The following is an 18,563-nucleotide window of genomic DNA, read 5'->3' as shown; positions in this document are numbered from 1 at the left end:
GAACAATGAGGTTTTTCTGGCTGCGGAATTGAGGAACAGCTCTATAGCTAAAAATCTTGAATAAAAAATTAGCCATTCAATTTTCATTATCAGTCCAAAATTAATCAATACCTTCAGAAAAATGAGAAAATTACTTGTTCATTTCATTGATTCAAAATTATTGTTTTTTTCTTGACATGCAGCGACTTAGTGTGGCGACTCAGTGTGGCGACTTTGTTATAACACCCAATTTGACTTCCCTTTGACCGAGGTCTTTTTCAACAAATTTGACCGAATGGATAGGACACCATCCATGTACTGAAATTTCCCTAGCTACCCATGTGGCCTGTTTTGCCTGATGACACCTACAACCTAGAGTTTAACAAAACAGCTGCGGGATCACTAAACGGCTGCGGGATTGCAGAGTGTAAAAAAAATATTGTGAAATGGAGTGGCTGTGTGCGAACAAACTAAGCAATTTCTCCATCTCAAACTTCAGCTGAAAAATGGAATTATGGCGTTTAGATGCAAACCTCGTTTCTCGCTTAACCATACCCATGTCCATTTCAAAGAGATTGCCAAGATTGAGACCCTGGGACATAGAGATAAGTTCAAATGCATTCATCACCTCTGGAGTTGTTTCCTTTTTTTTTTTCTGTAACAAGATGTTCTTCTGAATCATTGAAAACAGCATCAACATCATCCAGATTTACATCTTCATCTTCATTAAACTTGGGTGGCTTATAACCTTTCTTGAACCATTCATTGTCTAAAATCTCAGGTACTGTAATTCGTGTCTTAGGGTTTGGGTCCAAAATCCTTGTACTTAATTTCTTTGCACCAGAAGAAAACCATGAAGGGCACGTAAAATCTGCTTTATATATCTTTTTATACAATGTCATAAGGTTTGGATCATCAAAAGGCAAGTAACCTGCTATTAAAACAAATAGGATGACACCACATGACCACAAATCTGCAGTTGCCCCATCGTATATCTACCCTTTTTCCAGCCACTATAGTGAGCAAATGACTGCATATGGAGGTCATCATTCAGAGTAATAATATCAGCAATTACATGCAGTGTTCAACAGAGATTTAATAATTGTTTTTCACCTCCCAAAACTTGGGTATACTCAGGAAATCAACACAAAGGTACTACAGTATTTAATCTAGCAAATTTCAACCCAGAAATGACAAATTCGTGGCACCTTCAGATCTGAGATCAACATGAAAATATCAGTCCCTAAGACAGATTTTTGGCCCACTAGTTGTAGTAAATTCGACCACAAGTTCAGCTCCAAATTTTGAAGATAGACTTGGCACAAATTCTTGAAATGCAAGTAAATCATTTGTCCTCCTCTAGGGTGTAATTAGCTGATCGAAACCTTGCTTTGAAAGGCAGCAATATGGACAAATATTCCAGAACTTGGCTGAGCGAATGATTTCTAGGAAGACCCTACACGGTCTCTCCAAAATTGGCACAACAATTCAACCTCAACTCCCTCATTCACCGGTACCATGATATGCTCCATTCAATGCATATAACAACCACAGGTCCACAACGATTATACCAACAACCGACAGTAAACACAGAGTAATCAAATCGACCTCAATCCATCAACAACTCTCTGGTATTCAACTGACATTTAGGGAATCGACCACCTATTATGTAGAGCGGTTTACATTACAGGCTACCCAACATTTAACCGGAAATGATTAATGACCAAGAGTCGTGTTTGATTGAAACAAGTCTCTAGACAGGTGCCAAAATGTTTAGTCAGCATGTAATTGATCCCCATCACAACTCTTCCCCTCAGGCACGCGGAGTTAGTTTAATTAATCAATCTGTCAGTTAATAACTCACGTTTTTCTTCACGCGGCGTCAAAAAATACCCTCTAAAGAACCGAACATTTCTCCCTAACCGCCACGAATCGTCTCAAACGTTTTCTGGGTTTTCTAATTAACCCACCTGGCAACAAAACCCATGTGTTATTTTTCTGAAATTCGTCTTTGTTTGGGAGAATCGAACGTTTAAAGTTTGACGTTTTTCTGCTGTTTGCGTTTTTTTTCCGAGTTACTTTTACTGCTCTGCCTTTCATGAATTCGTTTTTCTATTGTTTTGCAGGTGTTTAGCAGGTGGTGGAGCGAGGAAGTTTGAGCTTACAGGGCCTTCTCTGCTGAAATATGAACTGATTATGTATAATAATACATACGTTTTCTTGTACGCCCCCTTTTGATAAGGATTCTCACAAATTCCACTTTCTCAAGAATGCAAATAGTCTCGCGGCTGTCTGCATCTTTAGCCCTCTAAGGATAGATGTGACCATTGTGCATTCAGAAGCTTTGACATCAAACGATTCTCCAAATGGATCACAGGGATTCTCAAACAATGTACCATAGACTGCTGCAGTTTTTTATGTTGCAGGCTTATTTGAGGTTAAAGCTTGATCAAGGAGGCAGATTTTTTTTTTTTTTTTTTTATTGAAGCCACAATGAAAACTAAGAATGGAGATAGCCCTAGATTGTTTTTCTCTTTTTTTCTTCTCTGAAATTTTAAATTTTTTATAAAAAAGATTAATGATTTTCAATTTCAGGCAGCAAATATTTCAAGAAAAACATGTTAAAAACAAGACTTTGACTGAGGTCCTAGGCTGGTTTTTCATCGATCTGAGCTGGGTGACTAGGATAGGATCCATGTCGGGACAATTCTGGAGATGCCCATGTGGTCGGTTTTTTCATTAGATGTCTGTAACTTGTTAAACCTTGAAACAGCTGCAGGATTGTTAAACAGCTGCGGGATCAGGGCAGTTTCTGCAACTAAGTTGCAAAACCTTATTTGAACAAGATACAGTGTTTTGAAGACCACTACAAAGCATAACCAGACAATTTTGGACAATTTGAACCTATCAAAGCACTTGAGTTTTATTTTTCATTTTTTTTCATTTTTTTATTTTTTATTTTTATTTATTTATTTTTATTGAATCAATTGAAGTGATGAAGTTTATTGTCTCCTATTTTTTTTTGTAACAATTCTTTTTCTGATCCTCCAGATCACACAAAGTGCAGGAGGAGAGCATACTCAAGAATTATTGTTTTGTCTTTTTTACTTAACAATCCTTTTTTCTGATCCTCCAGATCACACAAAGTGCAAGAGGAGAGCATACTCAAGGATTATTAATTTTTTTTCCAGATGTAAGAAATAAGGTCTCCTAATTACACTTCCCCGGCAACGGCGCCAAAATGTTTAGTCAATTTAATGTCTTAAATTGCTCTACATAAATTATCAATCCGGGTATCGTAAACTGATGAAGTGTGGTGCACTATATGTGCTTAGTTAACCTTTCTCTTACTTCGTTGTTTTATAGTTTATGTTCAACTCTTCCTAAAACTCTGCTTCAAACACATGTGCTGTGTAAAGCACGATTAAGAAGTAGTCAGAAATAACTTGAAATGAAACTGAAAGCAAAGAACTTGAAATGACTTGAAAGTAAATGACCACTTCCAATGGCACTAGACACCATTCATGCTGCTGCAAATAAAAGAAAAGAAAGTCACTTTTAAAACCAAAGATAAAGATTATCTCTCTCTAACTCGATGCTTCTAAGCACATGTACTGTGTAAAGCACGGAAAGAAAGTAGCTTAAGTGGAATTATAAAAGTGAGAAAAATATGCTTGAAAGACTAATGATAATAATTTGCTATTTCTAATTCTCTACTTCAGCCATATGTACTATGGAAAGCATGATTAGAAAGTAGTGAGGAAATAGTCTAGGAAGCACTTTAAAATCAAAACTTCTACTTTAAAGACTAGTGGTAATGATTTACTCTTTCTAACTCGATACTTCAAAGCACATGTACTGTGTAAAGTACGGAAAGAAAGTAGCTTAAGAACAGTCCAAAAAGCACCCAAACAAGCTGCAAGTTAGTGATATTTTGATCTTAAAGGATAACAGTTTATGATGAAGATCATTTATGTGTTAGCAGCTCTTTGAGAAATAAAATTAAAAATCAGCTATAAAAACAAAGGCAGCAGCTTGAACCTGTCAACTTCAAATACCATTAGTTTGTAAAGCAAATACATAAACATAAAAACAAATCCCGGGAGAAAATAAAATGCAATAATTCAAACTGTACAAGGCAGGGGCCCCCTTCTACCTATGAAATCAAAGCAAACTTAAAATTGCATGAATGAAAATCTAATCTACCTTACATTCTACAAAGCAATATTTACAAAATGAAATCTAATCTACTTACATCCTAATATGCTCCATGACATCTACTTCACATCTCCTTCCATGTTGAGAACATCAAAGCTTTATTCAATTTCTTCAAAAGTGCAAAGTACAACAAAGCTCTCCAAAGAGAGACTAAAAAGAGACTAAAAAGACTCCAAAAAGACTAAAAAAAAAGACTAACTAATGAAGGAGAGAGATCTCCTATTTATACAAAAAGATGAGAGCCATCTCATTAATGATAATCCATGAATCTCTCCCTCTACCTCTAGAGTCCTAATCAAAATAGGAACTGATAAGACACATGTCTTTTGAGAGTTACAATACAATTAGGAGATGTGACACATATCCTCATGATCCCATGATTCTTTCCAACTAAATTCGAATTTGGCCTTAGAGTGCCACATAAGGGTCTTCTAGAAGTCTCCTTTCAACCTACACATGTCAACAAACTCAACCCACTTGTTAGGTATAAGCATATGCACATTATTTTCTAAAGTTTAACCACAAATTCACTTAAAAGGCTTAGAAATAATAAATATTGGAAAAACATAAAGGTAGCCCAATGATAATGAAAGTGGGATGAATGTGGTGACATAGTAGTGAAATGGAAGTGAAATGGAGGTGATATAATGGACATAATAGCGAAAGTGTAATGCAAATGAATGACATTTTCAAGACTCAACACACCCCAGAACTCCTGTTTGGCCCAGAAGTGGATGGAAAAACAGTAATCACAGGGGTACTACCTTTCTATGTCAGTTTACATATTCATGATAAAATATTACATAATGCAATGTTTGACTCAGGTGCCTCTCACAACCTCATGCCAAAAGCAGTCATGGAGAGATTGAATTTAGATATAACAAGACCATATAAGGATCTGTTTTCCTTTGACTCCAGCCAAGTCAAGTGTCTAGGTCTCATAAAAGACTTATGTGTGTCTCTAGTTCAATACCCAAACAAGACAATCCTAATGGATGTGGTAGTTGCTGATATCCCACCTAAGTATGGAATGTTGTTATCAAGATCATGGGGAGCTAAACTCCAAGGTTCCCTGCAATTAGACATGTCATATGCCACCATCTCTGTTTTTGGGCAACCAAAAAGACTGTACAGAGAAACACTAATGAAATACATGGTCAGCAGTGAAGAAAAGCCTCAAAATTTTCCCATATATGCTATCCATTCAGACATAGACTCATACATTCTCTTCAGTGACACTGCAATTCCCTCAAAAGGTGAGGTTGAAACCAAGATATTCATACAAGAGGAAGATTCAAATGAAAACATTATCACCCATGAAACAACAGTCAATCAAAAACTAGATGTTGCTGCTGCCCTAGTTGTCAAGAACATCCAATCAAACGATGAGACTGCCCTAGAAGATAAGCTAGAGAAAAAACCACAACTGCTGCTCACGTTGCCAGCCCACGAGCAAATCATCAAATCTCCTTCCCAACAGGATATTCTATGGTTCCTTTAATTTGATGGCTCAGTCAACAAATTAGGGGCAGGAGCTGGAGTTTGGGTACACAATAAAGAAAATAGGCATGCAGAAGGCATAGCCTATAGATTGAATTTCAGATGTACTAATAACATTGCAGAATATGAAGCTCTTTTACTAGGACTCAAGTTGGTAAAGTTCTTGCATGCTACCAGGGTTTCAATCATGGGTGATTCAGATTTAGTTATCCAACAAGTGAAGGGAAACTTTGTCACCAATGACAAAAGACAAAGGACTTATAGGTCTGCTGTTGCTGAGGTGCTAAACTTTTTTTCTGAATTCCAAATTACTAAAATTCCCAGAACCCACAATCTACATGCTCATAGTTTAGCCACCTTTGCAAGTACCTGCAAGTTGCCGTTTGAGCCCCATCATTGTTTTACAGCTGAGGTAAAACACAGACCCTCCATTCCAAACAATGTTAATGATTGGCAAGTATTTGAGGATGACAAGCAAATAAACCATTTTTTAACTCTGCAACAAGAATTTGTAGGACTAAATATTGATAATGAGACAGCAAGTCAATCACAAATACTTGAGACAGCAAGTCAATCACAAATATCTGATGGAGCATGTCCATCACAAATACAGTTTCAACAGATTACTCACCCAATATCACCTAGAACTGCAAAACAAATGCTGAATCCAACTATTTTCAATATAGAAAACATTCAGCAAATTCAACAAATTAACTGTGAAGAGGGAGTGTCCAATGCTGAAACTGAAATCATTGAGCTGAAAGACAATTTTCTACCAACAGGCCTAACCCCACTAGAAGACATCTTTGACTCAAATGATATTCCTAGAAAACCAAAAATGCAGCCCTTAAATGCAGCCATTGAAGAATGTAACATAGGTACAAATGACAAACCCAAGATAATTAAATTATCCGCTTCCTTGCCTCCTGACCAGAAGCCAAAATACATTGACCTCTTCAAAGAGTTCCAGGATGTTTTTGCATGGAGTTATGAGGACCTAAAGTCCTATGACACTTCTGTTATCCAGCACACTATCCCTCTCAAACCTGATCAGAAGCCCTTTAAACAAAAACTGAGGAGAATCAATCCTATGGTTCTCCCAGCAATGGAACAAGAGGTACAAAAAATGTTCAAGGCAGGCATCATAGCACCAATCAGATTCTCTGAGTGGATCTCCAACTTAGTCCCTACAAGAAAGAAGACAGGTGAAATTAGGCTGTGTGTGGATTTGAGGAATCTGAACCAAGTATCCCTTAAAGACAATTACCCCTTACCCAAGATGGATCACATTTTGCAGAGAGTAGTGGGGGCTTCCAGAATTTCTCTACTTGATGGATTCTCAGGTTTCAACCAGATATTAGTTCACCCTGATGATCAGGACAAAACAACATTTACAACCCCATGGGGAACTTTCAAATATGTAAAGATGCCTTTTGGATTGAAAAACGCAGGGGCAACTTTTCAAAGAGCCATGGATATTGTCTTTGCCAAGGAGATTCATGACTTTTTAGTCATTTACCTAGATGACCTTACACCTTTGTCAAAATCAGACCAAGAACATATAAAGCATTTGAGACAGATCTTCCTTAAATGCAGAAAATATGGAATTTCCTTGAATCCTAAGAAGTCCCTCTTTGGTTTAGAAGAAGGCAAGCTATTGGGCCACATCATTTCTAAAGATGGCATAAGAATTGACCCAGATAGGATACAGGCTATCCTACAAATGCCTCACCCAAGAAATGTCAAAGAGTTGCAAGGATTCTTGGGAAAAATCAATTTCTTGAGAAGGTTTATCCCAAACTTAGCAGAATTAATCAGATTATTAAATAACATGCTAAAGAAAGATTCAAAAGTAAAATGGACTGTTGAAGCCAATCAAGCATTTGAAAGTATAAAATTGGCCCTTACCCAAACCCCAGTGTTGACCAACCCTCAGTTTGACAGAGAATTTATCATTTTCTCTTTTGCCTCCCAGCATACTATTGCTGCTGTTCTATTACAAAAAGATGACCAAGGAAATGAGAAGCCAATTGCTTTCTTTAGCAAAGCTCTTAGAGATGCACCTTTAAAGTATCAAATCATGGAAAATCAAGCTTATGCTTTAGTCAAAGCCATTAAAAACTTTAGGATTTATATCCTTTATTCCCATGTTATAGCATATGTGCCAAGTCCTATTGTCAAAGACATTCTCACCCAAGAAAATTTAGAGGGCAGAAGAGGAAAATGGATTGCCAGTATTTTGGAATTTGATATTGAGATAAAACCTACAAAACTAATAAAAGGACAAGGTTTGGCCAAATTAATGACAGAAGCAAATTTTCAAGCCTTAGACATTAACCAGCTGGACAGTGAACCGGAGCTGGCGACTCCAAAGATCAATGTAGCCTTTGAACAATCCCCCTGGTATTCTGATATCTGTTATGTGTTACAAAACCTGTGTGCTCCCCCAAGACTGTCCAAAACTAAGTGTAGATTCTTAAAAATGAAAACCTCAAGATTTTGTGTGATGGATGGCAATCTGCTTTGGAAAAACCATGAAGGTATATTGTTGCACTGTTTAATTGAAAATGAAACTGACAAAATCATAAAAGAATTTCATGCAGGTGATTGTGGTGGACACTTGTACTGGAAGTCCACTGTGGACAAGATACTAAGGGCTGGATACTACTGGCCCACCATGTTCTCTGATGTCAAGAAATTCATCACCTCATGTCATAAATTTCAAGTGTTTGAGGGAAAGAGACAGTTGCTGCCACTTCCTTTAAGGCCTATTACAATAGAGAGACCTTTTAAACAATGGGGATTGGACTTCATTGGGGAAATTCATCCCTCATCTTCAGGCCAACACAGATGGATTTTAACAGCAACAGACTACTTCATTAAGTGGATTGAAGCTACCCCATGCATACAAGCAAATGACTCAATAATTATTCAGTTCTTGGAAAACAATATATTGGCTAGATTTGGCTGTCCTGACAAAATAATAACAGACAATGCTGCTGCTTTCAGATCTAAAAAGATGGTGAATTTCTGCCACAAATTTCACATTACCTTGGGTCACTCTACTGCCTACTATCCCCAAGGAAATGGCCTTGCTGAGTCATCAAATAAAAGTCTGGTAAATATCATAAAGAAACTACTTGAAGAGAACAAAAAGAATTGGCATAAGAAGCTTATGAATGCCCTATGGGCAGATAGACTAACAACCAAAAGATCAATTGGGACCAGCCCATATGAGTTGGTTTATGGATTAGAGGCCAAATTCCCCTCATCACTAGGAGTGCCTGTTATGAAGCTTCTTCAAGAAAGCCAAGCTGAACCAAATGATATGCAAAGGAGAATAAATCAAATCATATGTCTGCAGCAAACCAGAGATCAAGTTTTCAGCAGAGTTCAAGTTCTACAAGAGAAATTAAAGAAGGCCTTTGATAGAAGAACTAAGGCAGAAGATTTCAGTGTGGGAGAAAAAGTCCTCAAGTGGGATGCAAGAAGAGAAGACAAAGGAAAGCATGGAAAATTTGACTCCCTTTGGAGAGGACCATTTGCTGTCCAAGCAGTACAAGGTAACAATACCTATTTCCTTAAAAGTCTAACTGAAACTGACTTGGATGAAGGTCCTGTGAATGGCAGGATGCTGAAGCACTATTTTGAGTACCACCCATAAGTACAGCATGAGCTTCCATTGTACATACCCAAATGTATATATTACTTTTTGTTAAATTGTAAAATGCAGTTTCTCAAGTGTTATTAATTGTCAGCAAAAAGTGAAAAGGATCAGAGGTCTACCAAGAAAAGAAGCACACAATTTGGCATTTCAAAGCAGCAAACTTCAAGTTCATAAAAACAGTCAAGGGCCAAGGCATTCTGACCTGCTGTTCTTGGTCTTTCAAATGAAAAACCATCCCCATGTGGAGCCACTATTAGCTACCTATACCAATAGGTTTCATATTTCATGATTGGCTATGAAAGGTCCAAATATGCTCTGCTTTGATGATTCAAAGATCACATATTTCCAAGAGAATCCAATCTGTGCTTATAGCTTGGTATGTACTTAAAATTTTGATGGATGGTCCAACAGCCTAATCTGGATCATTCCATGGTTTAAATTTGTAGTTGTAGAATAGAGAAAGGAAGTCTGTCCAAACTGTTTAATCTTGGCAGACAAGTAGTTTAGGTAGAGAAAAAGGCTCCCAACAGCTTAATCTGGGACCTTGGAAGAAATAAGGGTAGAAGTAGATAGAAAAACAAAAGAAAAGCCAAAGAAAAGAAAAGGCAAGTAAGGGTCTGCAAGTCCAAGTGCACCCTCCAAGAAGGAATAAAAAATGCTAGGCAGGTAGCTGGGTAAGTAGTTGGTGTTGCAGAAAGGTTATCTTCACCATTGCAGGTGTGTTAACTTTGTTTACCAAAGCAAAGTCAATCAATTGAGAAGGTGTTCTTCTTCATCAAGTTGCAGCAGGAAGCATGTCTAACCTCCCTCTTCCCCTTGTTCATTTCATTACTAACACTCCCTCATCAGCTGAGATTCATGGAAGAAGATTATGGTTTCATGGTGGTTCGTGTTCCCTCAAAAGCCACATTTCTTGTGTAAAAATCTTTTCATTTTGATCTACTCTTTAAGCTAAGTGTTTCACAAATAAGCTCAGTAGTTTCTACCTTCATTCACCCCCCTCATTCATACTAACTCTAACTTTACTATATAAATCTCCTATATCACCTTTCCCCTACTAGTATAAACACCGTGGTGTATAAACCCCAAATGTTGTATAAATATCCCCTCCCCCTGGCATTATAGCCAATAAGTTCTATATCAGGGATCAAATGACACCTGGTCATGTTGATAAACCTAACTCTAACCCTCCTCCCCCTTTCTGAATCCATTGTTAACCCATTGCACCCCATTTGCAAACATGAACCTTGTAAAAACCTTACTTTACCCTTACCCGCTCTAAATTGCCAAATAATACACAAGAACCCATTTTTTGTGATTAACCAAAGTTTCGGCGCGTATTTGTTTTTTCGAAATATATTGAAAAACCTTACTAAACACCATACCCCGATGATCCTTCGCCTAAGCGCGCATCCCGAAAATAAATAATAAATAATGTCGCGCCTTTGCCATATCCACCGATCATGTCATCGATCCGACAACCATCCGATTGTGAGCCTCTAATCCAACGGCTCTCATCCATGTCAGAGCGGCTCCGACGTCCGCCACTTACCCCGTACCGGTCGAGAACTTTATCGTCCCCTGTCAACCGTCGGATCGGGCCCCCCCAGATCCGATGGTCCTCGTTGATATCAGAGCGGGTCTCATATCCGACGGATACCTTCCGATATCCGTAAAAAGGTTACGTCACTCGGCATCCACGCGTCTCCACCACAGCTCATCGAAGGTACGTCTGACAGATACCTCCCCCGTACCATAAGCGGTGCGATATGAAACCGCTGGCTGTTTCCGGTTTCAGTTATCCCGCCTGTATTACGTCACTGCCACGTCATCCCATGTCAGTGCCACCATGCCATCACGTCAACCGTTGCGCCCGACCTTCTGCTGATCTGTCCTACCACTTCACCATCCCCGTGGACCAATCAGAGCCTGCCACCTCACCTATGACGTCAGCCGGCCCTGACCCCACCTATGACATCATGCTGACGTCAGCAGAAAAACGCGCCAAAAGTCCAAAAAACCAATATAATAGCCAAATATCGCATTTTTCTCACTTTTTTACAAAAACGCCCATTGCTCCTGCATGCGATTTTTACGACCAAAAGTCTACCAACCTGCAGAACCTGACCAGGAGACCAGCGGCGCACCATTTCCACAGTCATCCGCGACCATTGCTTACTCTTTACCAGGTATTCTCCACTGTAAATCCTTCACGTACCTGCTTTGTCTGTAAATTCCCTCAAAAGAACTTATAACGGAAAAACTCTTGAATTCACCGGCAAAAATCCTTGCACTTGGCCCTTTTACATTTGTGAACTCGAAGAATACTAGCCGAGCCTTGTTTGCCCATACTTTCACTAAAAATCAAGCTCTGTTCGCACAATCGTGACAGACTCATTCAAACTGAGTTTAACCACTGAGAAAGACAGAGTGAGGCCAGGCATTGGTCTTATTTGAACTTTAAACAGTATTTCAATTGCTGTTTATTAGAACTACTCTCTGTTCCTTATAAATTCACCTTCCCTGGCAATGGAGACACCTGTAGTACTAAATGTTCAGCCTCTGAATGCCCCTCAAAGGAACTTGGAATGGCAAGCCTTGGCAGATATGGATTATCAGATTGCAGAAGAGATGTTGATGAGGACCAAGTTCCATATCCACCTGCTCAATGAACTTAAGGCCAAGCATGAAACTGGAGCAGATGTGTTGGGTATATGGGATTCTTTTCTTCCTATTTTCAAGTTCCCTCAAGTCAATCAATTCTCTGATTTGATCCATCTTTGTGCTGAATATTATGACCCTACTCAGAGGGCTGTGTTGGATCCTTCTGGTTCTGCTCTCTTTTACATCACTCCTGAAGCCATCAGGAACATGCTCTGCTTCCAAAATCAGAGAAAATTGGTCCCCTTGTCACTAGTAGACTTGATAAAACAAGGGAATAGATTGAAAGATGCCCAAATCACTAAGCTAAACAGTTATACATTGACTCTGATTCTGTGCAATATCCTCCTCTGAATCAAGTATACCTTAACCAGTTGGGCAGGGACTTGGTAGACATGATTAGTCCGATTTTGGGCTATAGCTCAATAGAATTGGTAGACCAAACTGTGCTGGTAATGATGCTGATGTTCGCTCTGGGCGGACTTCCAGTTTTCTATGATTATGCCACCTACATCTCAGACAAAATGCATGAGCAGCTAATGAATTTGTCCAGAGAAAAGATGTTCAGATACACCTCCTACATTTACCATTTGATCTTGTACCATCAACATGAGAGATTTCATTTTTCAATCCAAAGAGTGGATGCCCAAGGCAATCCCAGATCAGTGGTCTATTGGTCCTCTGTCTTCCACACTACACCTGAGTCTCCATACACTTACTGTGAATTCATAGATCTGTTCATCCATCCAGCTATGGCAATGCTGATGAGCTCACCTCCTCCGAGACTCACTGATGACATGCAGAGAATTCTTCAGCTATCCAAAGCTTACAGCATTGGGGATTGGTACTTCTACCAAAACCACACTGTCATCAGGATATATGGGTGTGATTTGCCTCCATTCAGATTACCTAAGTATGTGCCTATGAGGCTATTTGCCCTAGAGTACTTTAGGCAATTTGGCCGGGTTGATGTGCTTCACTTTTTAGGAAAAGGCAAAAAAGCACAGTTAAAGGTGAAAAACCAACTTGGCCATTTCATCTATAACGAGAGGGAGCAAGGATGGAAGGAAGCAGATAGAATGCTTGAGTCCCTTGGCCTGCAAACCAGTTTCCTATGGACACCCTATGACCCTAATCATTTTATAACTATGAGGAGGCTCAAATATAAGTTATCTGCCTATGATCACCATAGTATCCCTCACATTGAAAAATATGCAAACCAAGACAAATGGAGGAGAGGGACCTTAGAAGAGCCCATGTCACAAGAAGAGCTAAACCAGAGGGCACTAAGGAATCTAAGGAAGATGGCTGACCTTGAACTTTCTTCATAGATATTCACACTTCCGAGCACACAAGTGGGAGCAGCTGCATCCTCCTCAACTGCCAAACAGCAAACTACCAAGGCCACTGAAAATAAATCCAGCAAAGGCAAAGAAAAGGAAATGGAGACAGAACAATCACTCCATGGCAAGGAGCAGCCACCTCGAGTGACTCAGCAGCAGGTGGATAAAGAAGTGCAGCAGCAGACAGAGCAACAACAACAACAACAGGAACTGCATCAAGAAGAAGGGCCACATGAGGGACAGTAGCCCTTACAACAAGAAAGAGTGGTTGATACTCCAACTTGCACTGAGCAACAGGCTCAAAACATAGTGCCTCCTAGGCCAAAAGCTACCTTTGATGCCTCAGTCCTCCAAACTCCGCAGAAAGAGGACATAAATAGAAAAAGGGATAGAGAAACTCCCCTAACATCATCTATAAACCAGGGAGAGAAAAGGCAAAGGTTGAATGACTTTTCTGAGGATGACACAGCAATAAGGCAAGCAATGGGCATGGGCCCACCTAGCAGAGAAGCTTCAGCCAGTTCCTTCCAGCAGGAACAGGACAAAACCATGGGAGGAGAGGTCAGCTCCTCCAACCAGCAAAGAGAAGGAGAAAGGAGCATCAAGCAACAGTTTATAGACATCAAAAGGAGGAGTGACCCTATCAAGATACAACTGTACAACCATTTATTGAAAATGGCTCCCACCAATCAACAAAGATTGATGTCTGCATTTGATGTACAGGAAGGCAAAATGATAATGAGCCATTTTATGCCAACAGCACTGCAGCCCCAATCTACCTCAGATTACCTCAGAACCAATCTGGAGGTCCTGGCCAAGGACATACACCCAATGGATAAAACTGAACTGCAAAAACAGACTGGTGAGATGGTGTATGCCGCTTTAGCAGACAAAACATTAGAAAATTACAAACTAGAAAGCAGCCTCAACAATACAGCCTCTCAACTGGAGTTGGAGAGGGCATCATCCCAGGCAAAGGACAATAGAATAAGGTCCTTAGAAGACATAATCATTGAGATTGGGCATGATCCCAAAGACATCAAAGGAATACAAGAGATTTTGAAGTTGAGGGATGCTGACATGGCTGCCATAAGAAAAAATATCAAACTCCCTGTTACACAGTAATTTATCACTGCCTTCCTGTCAGTCACCCTGCTGTGTCCAGAAGTCACAATCACTAAGTGTTTGATCCCTGAACTGGCTTAAAAACCCATTTTTCCAAAGTTTTGTGCATCAGCGCGTCTGTTCCTAAAATAACCGCGATGACCAGCGCCCCACAGTCTATTTCGTGCGCTGCCATCGCGGAAGAACATCAATTTTCCGCGATGACGCACAGCGCGGCTTTCGCGTGTCCTTCCGCGCTGACATGACTTGTTCAGTTATTGTTATGTGCTGACAGCGCGGCAGTCTCCATATAATCCGCACTGATCCAGTTTAGGCGAATTTGTTCAAACAACCAGCCTTCCAGATCTCTCCAGGCTTGGTTGTTAGCTTTGTGAATATCGACTCCCTTCTATGGCATGTCTGTTCGACCCTTTGCAACTACTCCCCTTGAAGATAAGCTCATCCTTCCACCTTTTTAGGAGACTCCTTCTCCTATATAAACTTCCACCATTACCATGAGCAGCTAGTTAGAAACTAGTGGGAACTAGCTAGACTTAGCTTGGATTGTACAGAGCTTGTAGTGCTCAGATTGCTGCTATAGGTTTGGTGTGTTAGGAGTGGAAGTGATTGATTGCTTGGGGAAGTTTGTTTGTGACATTTGTGTGAGAGAGAGAGAGTTGTTTGTCTTGGGAGAACCATCCTCAAAGGTGAATGCTTGAGAGACATGCTGACCGATCCCTCCTGAGAAGTTTATCGACGTCAGAACATTTGGTTGTACTCTTCTCTATTCTGATTAATAATAGATGACTGCTATTATTGTTCCATTCTCGTTTGTTTATGCAATGGATAAATGTGAATTATGTCTTTTCTGACTGGCATATAGTTACTTTTACTAGATTTCACACTTGCGTTTGCCTTCTCTTCGTGTGTGCAGGTGTCCGTTCGCGGGGATCGCGGAGGACTGTGACCAGCCGAAGCGAAGGAGCGAAGGAGACATCTCTTCGTCCAACGACAGCGCAGGAATCCAAGTAGGTGCTCTTTACTTCTTGTTTAAGTGTAACTAGGAACATGCGTGGCAGCATTGTGTGATTGTTGCTAGACCCCTATTGGGCTAGTAGGGATCGCCTCTATCCGTAGAGGGGATTTACCTCTCCAACAATTTGGCGACTCCGCTGGGGAGCTGGCCTTTGTCCTTTTTCATTCATCCTTGTTTTGAGTTTGTTTGATTGCTCTCTTTTTGAAATTTTGGGGATTAATTATCAATCTTTTGCGTTTCCTGGGTTGATCTGGAAGTGCCCCTGTTTGATTGAAAGATTGGCTGTTTTGATTTGGGAGTTTTGATTTTCCTGTCACTATTTTTGAGCTCCATCGCGGATTTAATTTTAACAGTCGCGCTGAAAATCGGATCATCGCGGAAAAGACGGGTATATCTGTGATGTCAGCGCAACTTTCTAGATTAATTCCGCGCTGACTGTGTTTTTCTAGCTTAATTCCGCGCTGACTCTGTTTTTCTGAGATCATCTCGGTTTTTGGGGCAAAAGTCGCGCTGACAGCTCAGGTGGTCTGTGTAAAAGTTGCGCTGACATGGGTTTTTAGTGTAAAACTTGCGCTGACTCCTGAAAAGTTGTTTTTATAACTTTATCTCCTGAATTCATCAATCTTTCTTATCCCCTGTGGTTTCTTGTCCCTCATTAGCTTGTTTTGATTGCTTTTTGGTTAAGGGATGCTCTCTCTTTGATTTCATTCGAGTGACTCTTGTGTTTTTAGACCATGTGACCTAGCCCTTTAGAAGTTTCTTCGAGAAACCGTTTGCTTGGGTTACTTGTCTATTCGACATTCATCCACAACCCTCTTATTGATTTGCTTGAGGCTTTTTCACTGCTTGTTGCTGGTTGATTTTTAGTGTCGATTATTGAACCATTTTTTTTTTATGTTGATTCGATTTCTTCACTACCAAGCATAGATTACGATTGTTTGGATCGATCAGTTCACATTCGCTTCCTCCTTGCTTGCAATCCTTGCTTGTCTTGCCGAGCTTAGATCACATAGCTCGTACGGAACTTAGTTTTCCTTTTGATTTGGAAGCCTTCGTTGGATGTTTTGGGAACTTTGTGTGCTTTCATTAAGTATTTTGCTTGGTGTTCTGGTTCCTCCAAATTATTTTAGATGCTTTGTGTCACTGAAAGAAAATCAAACTAGTGGCTTTGCTTTTAAAAATTGAAAAGGAAAAGAACATTTTGTTGATTCGCATTTTCAAAAGAAAAGTTTCCTTTCCTCGCTTTTAGTTGCATTAAGTTGCTTGTTTGCTTGTACTTGTTTTGTTTGGTTAAAGATTCCTTGCCCTCTCGTAGCTAGAATTCATCGAACAAAACGAAGTTCTTTGGCATATAGATTGCATCTAGGTAATTGTGAGCGAACATACGATAGGACCTGAAATCGAAACTTAATCTCAAGATCAACTATAAAATGAACCGAATGAATCTAAAAACGCATTGGAACTAAACGCAAATATCTAGAGGTCTAGGTTAGAGACGTGTTCCGGCGTCTTTAAACATAGTCACTGTTGTTTCACATTACGGTTGGGTGATTCCTCCTTCTGTGACTCGATAGTGGTCTAACACGGACTGCGCTCCCACGTACCGTCGCGTATATAGGGAGACCCCACTAGGCTTTTATCCTTGATCCATAGGAAGCCGAGTCTGCCGCCTTACGATTCGCAATGCAGTGAACACAGCATTCACGAAGATTGACCACCCGTACCCTAAAAAGTATTCTGTGGTTTTGCGAAAAGTTTGGCACACCCTCTACCTAGAGTTCCAGAGCAGTCACTTTTGATCCTTTTCGGACTCCCTAAATGAAAAGGTGTAAGTGAGCGTCTTGTCACTTCGTGCTCATTAAACATTCGAAGGAGACTGGAGTCATCTTTTCGTCCTTTTCTCGACTCCTGAAACATGAAAAGGTCAAGTTTAATTCCAGTGTCTTAACAATTTATTCGGCCTCGATAACATCACCCAGTTAGATCTTGTGCACGTTAGCTTGAGTAGGTTTCGTTTTCGTTTGCTATGGAAACTTTTCCGGGATTCACTAACCCAGGTTCCCCATCTGATGGGAATCCAGGACAATTCCCTCCTCTTGGGAATGTTGGTGCTCCATATATGGCGACGTTGTCCCTACCAGGGTTAACTGTCAGGTTGCCTGTGTGGTTGTTTTCAACCTCTTTGGTCCCTACCGTATCGGCTGTTAGTCCATCAGTCCCTCCACCTGAACAACATCATGTTGATCCTAAGGTGGATCTCTCCCCTTCGACGCCTACTTCTACGTCGTCCTCTTGTACTTCGCCTGGTGAAATTCTCGATGAAAGTAACCAGGTGGCTAAGAAGAAGAAGAGGAAGACCAAGAAGAAGAAGTCCCCTAAGGGAGAGCCTACACACACAGTTCCCCTCCTAAGTCCAGCTATTCACTCCAGTACACCTGAAGTCGGGTCACCTTCTGCTCCTCCGCGGAAGGTCAAGTTTCCTTGTCGATTATGCAAGGAGGACCATCTGCTTCGTGATTGTCCTGGCATTCCCAGGGTATTAGAAGTTTGGTCTCACGATCCGGCCCGCCCTTCATCGTCCACTGATGATCATGGCGATGCTACCTCATCAGTTGGGAATGGTAAGGAGAAAGGGAAGTTTCGAATCCCCTGTCGATTTTGTGAAGGCAAACATCCCCTTCACCTTTGTCCACTCATGGATAAAGCCTCTGCTGTGTTGGAAAGTCTTGCTGCTCCTCCGAATCCATTCCCCGCTGGTTATCAGCGTCTTTCTGCGACTGCAGATCGCGCCCCTGTTGACAAAGAGATTGCTTCAGATTCCTCTCTTGTCCAGGCTCCTCTTCCCGAACCTGGCTGTCCCCAGCCTGTTCCAGACCCGCCGTTGGTCGGAAAGGGTGTTGCTTCGAGTTCACCTCCTCTCAACCACTCTGTTTCGGAAGAGCAAAATTCTCATGTTCTTCTCGTCTCCTCCGATTCTCCTGAGCTTGATAAAGGTTCTCCTGAAACCTCTCCGGAGAATTTCGATTCGGTTCTTTCCGAGCGGGGGGGCAACCAT

General features: G+C 40.5%; 1 pseudogene; it reads right to left on the bottom strand.

Annotated features, from left to right (window-relative positions):
• Nucleotides 1–590: 590 nt before the first annotated feature.
• LOC149211543 (CBL-interacting protein kinase 33 pseudogene) overlaps nt 591–18,563 on the bottom strand; it is an 85,920-nt pseudogene continuing 67,947 nt past the window's right edge.

Source organism: Pinus tabuliformis, chromosome 1_1, assembly GCF_031772625.1.
Source record: "Pinus tabuliformis cultivar Carrire ecotype Pingquan chromosome 1_1, CPIR1, whole genome shotgun sequence".
Classification (NCBI taxonomy): Eukaryota; Viridiplantae; Streptophyta; class Pinopsida; order Pinales; family Pinaceae; genus Pinus; species Pinus tabuliformis.
Note: the sequence above shows the minus strand (reverse complement) of the source record. Positions and strands in the feature narration are given on the sequence as shown.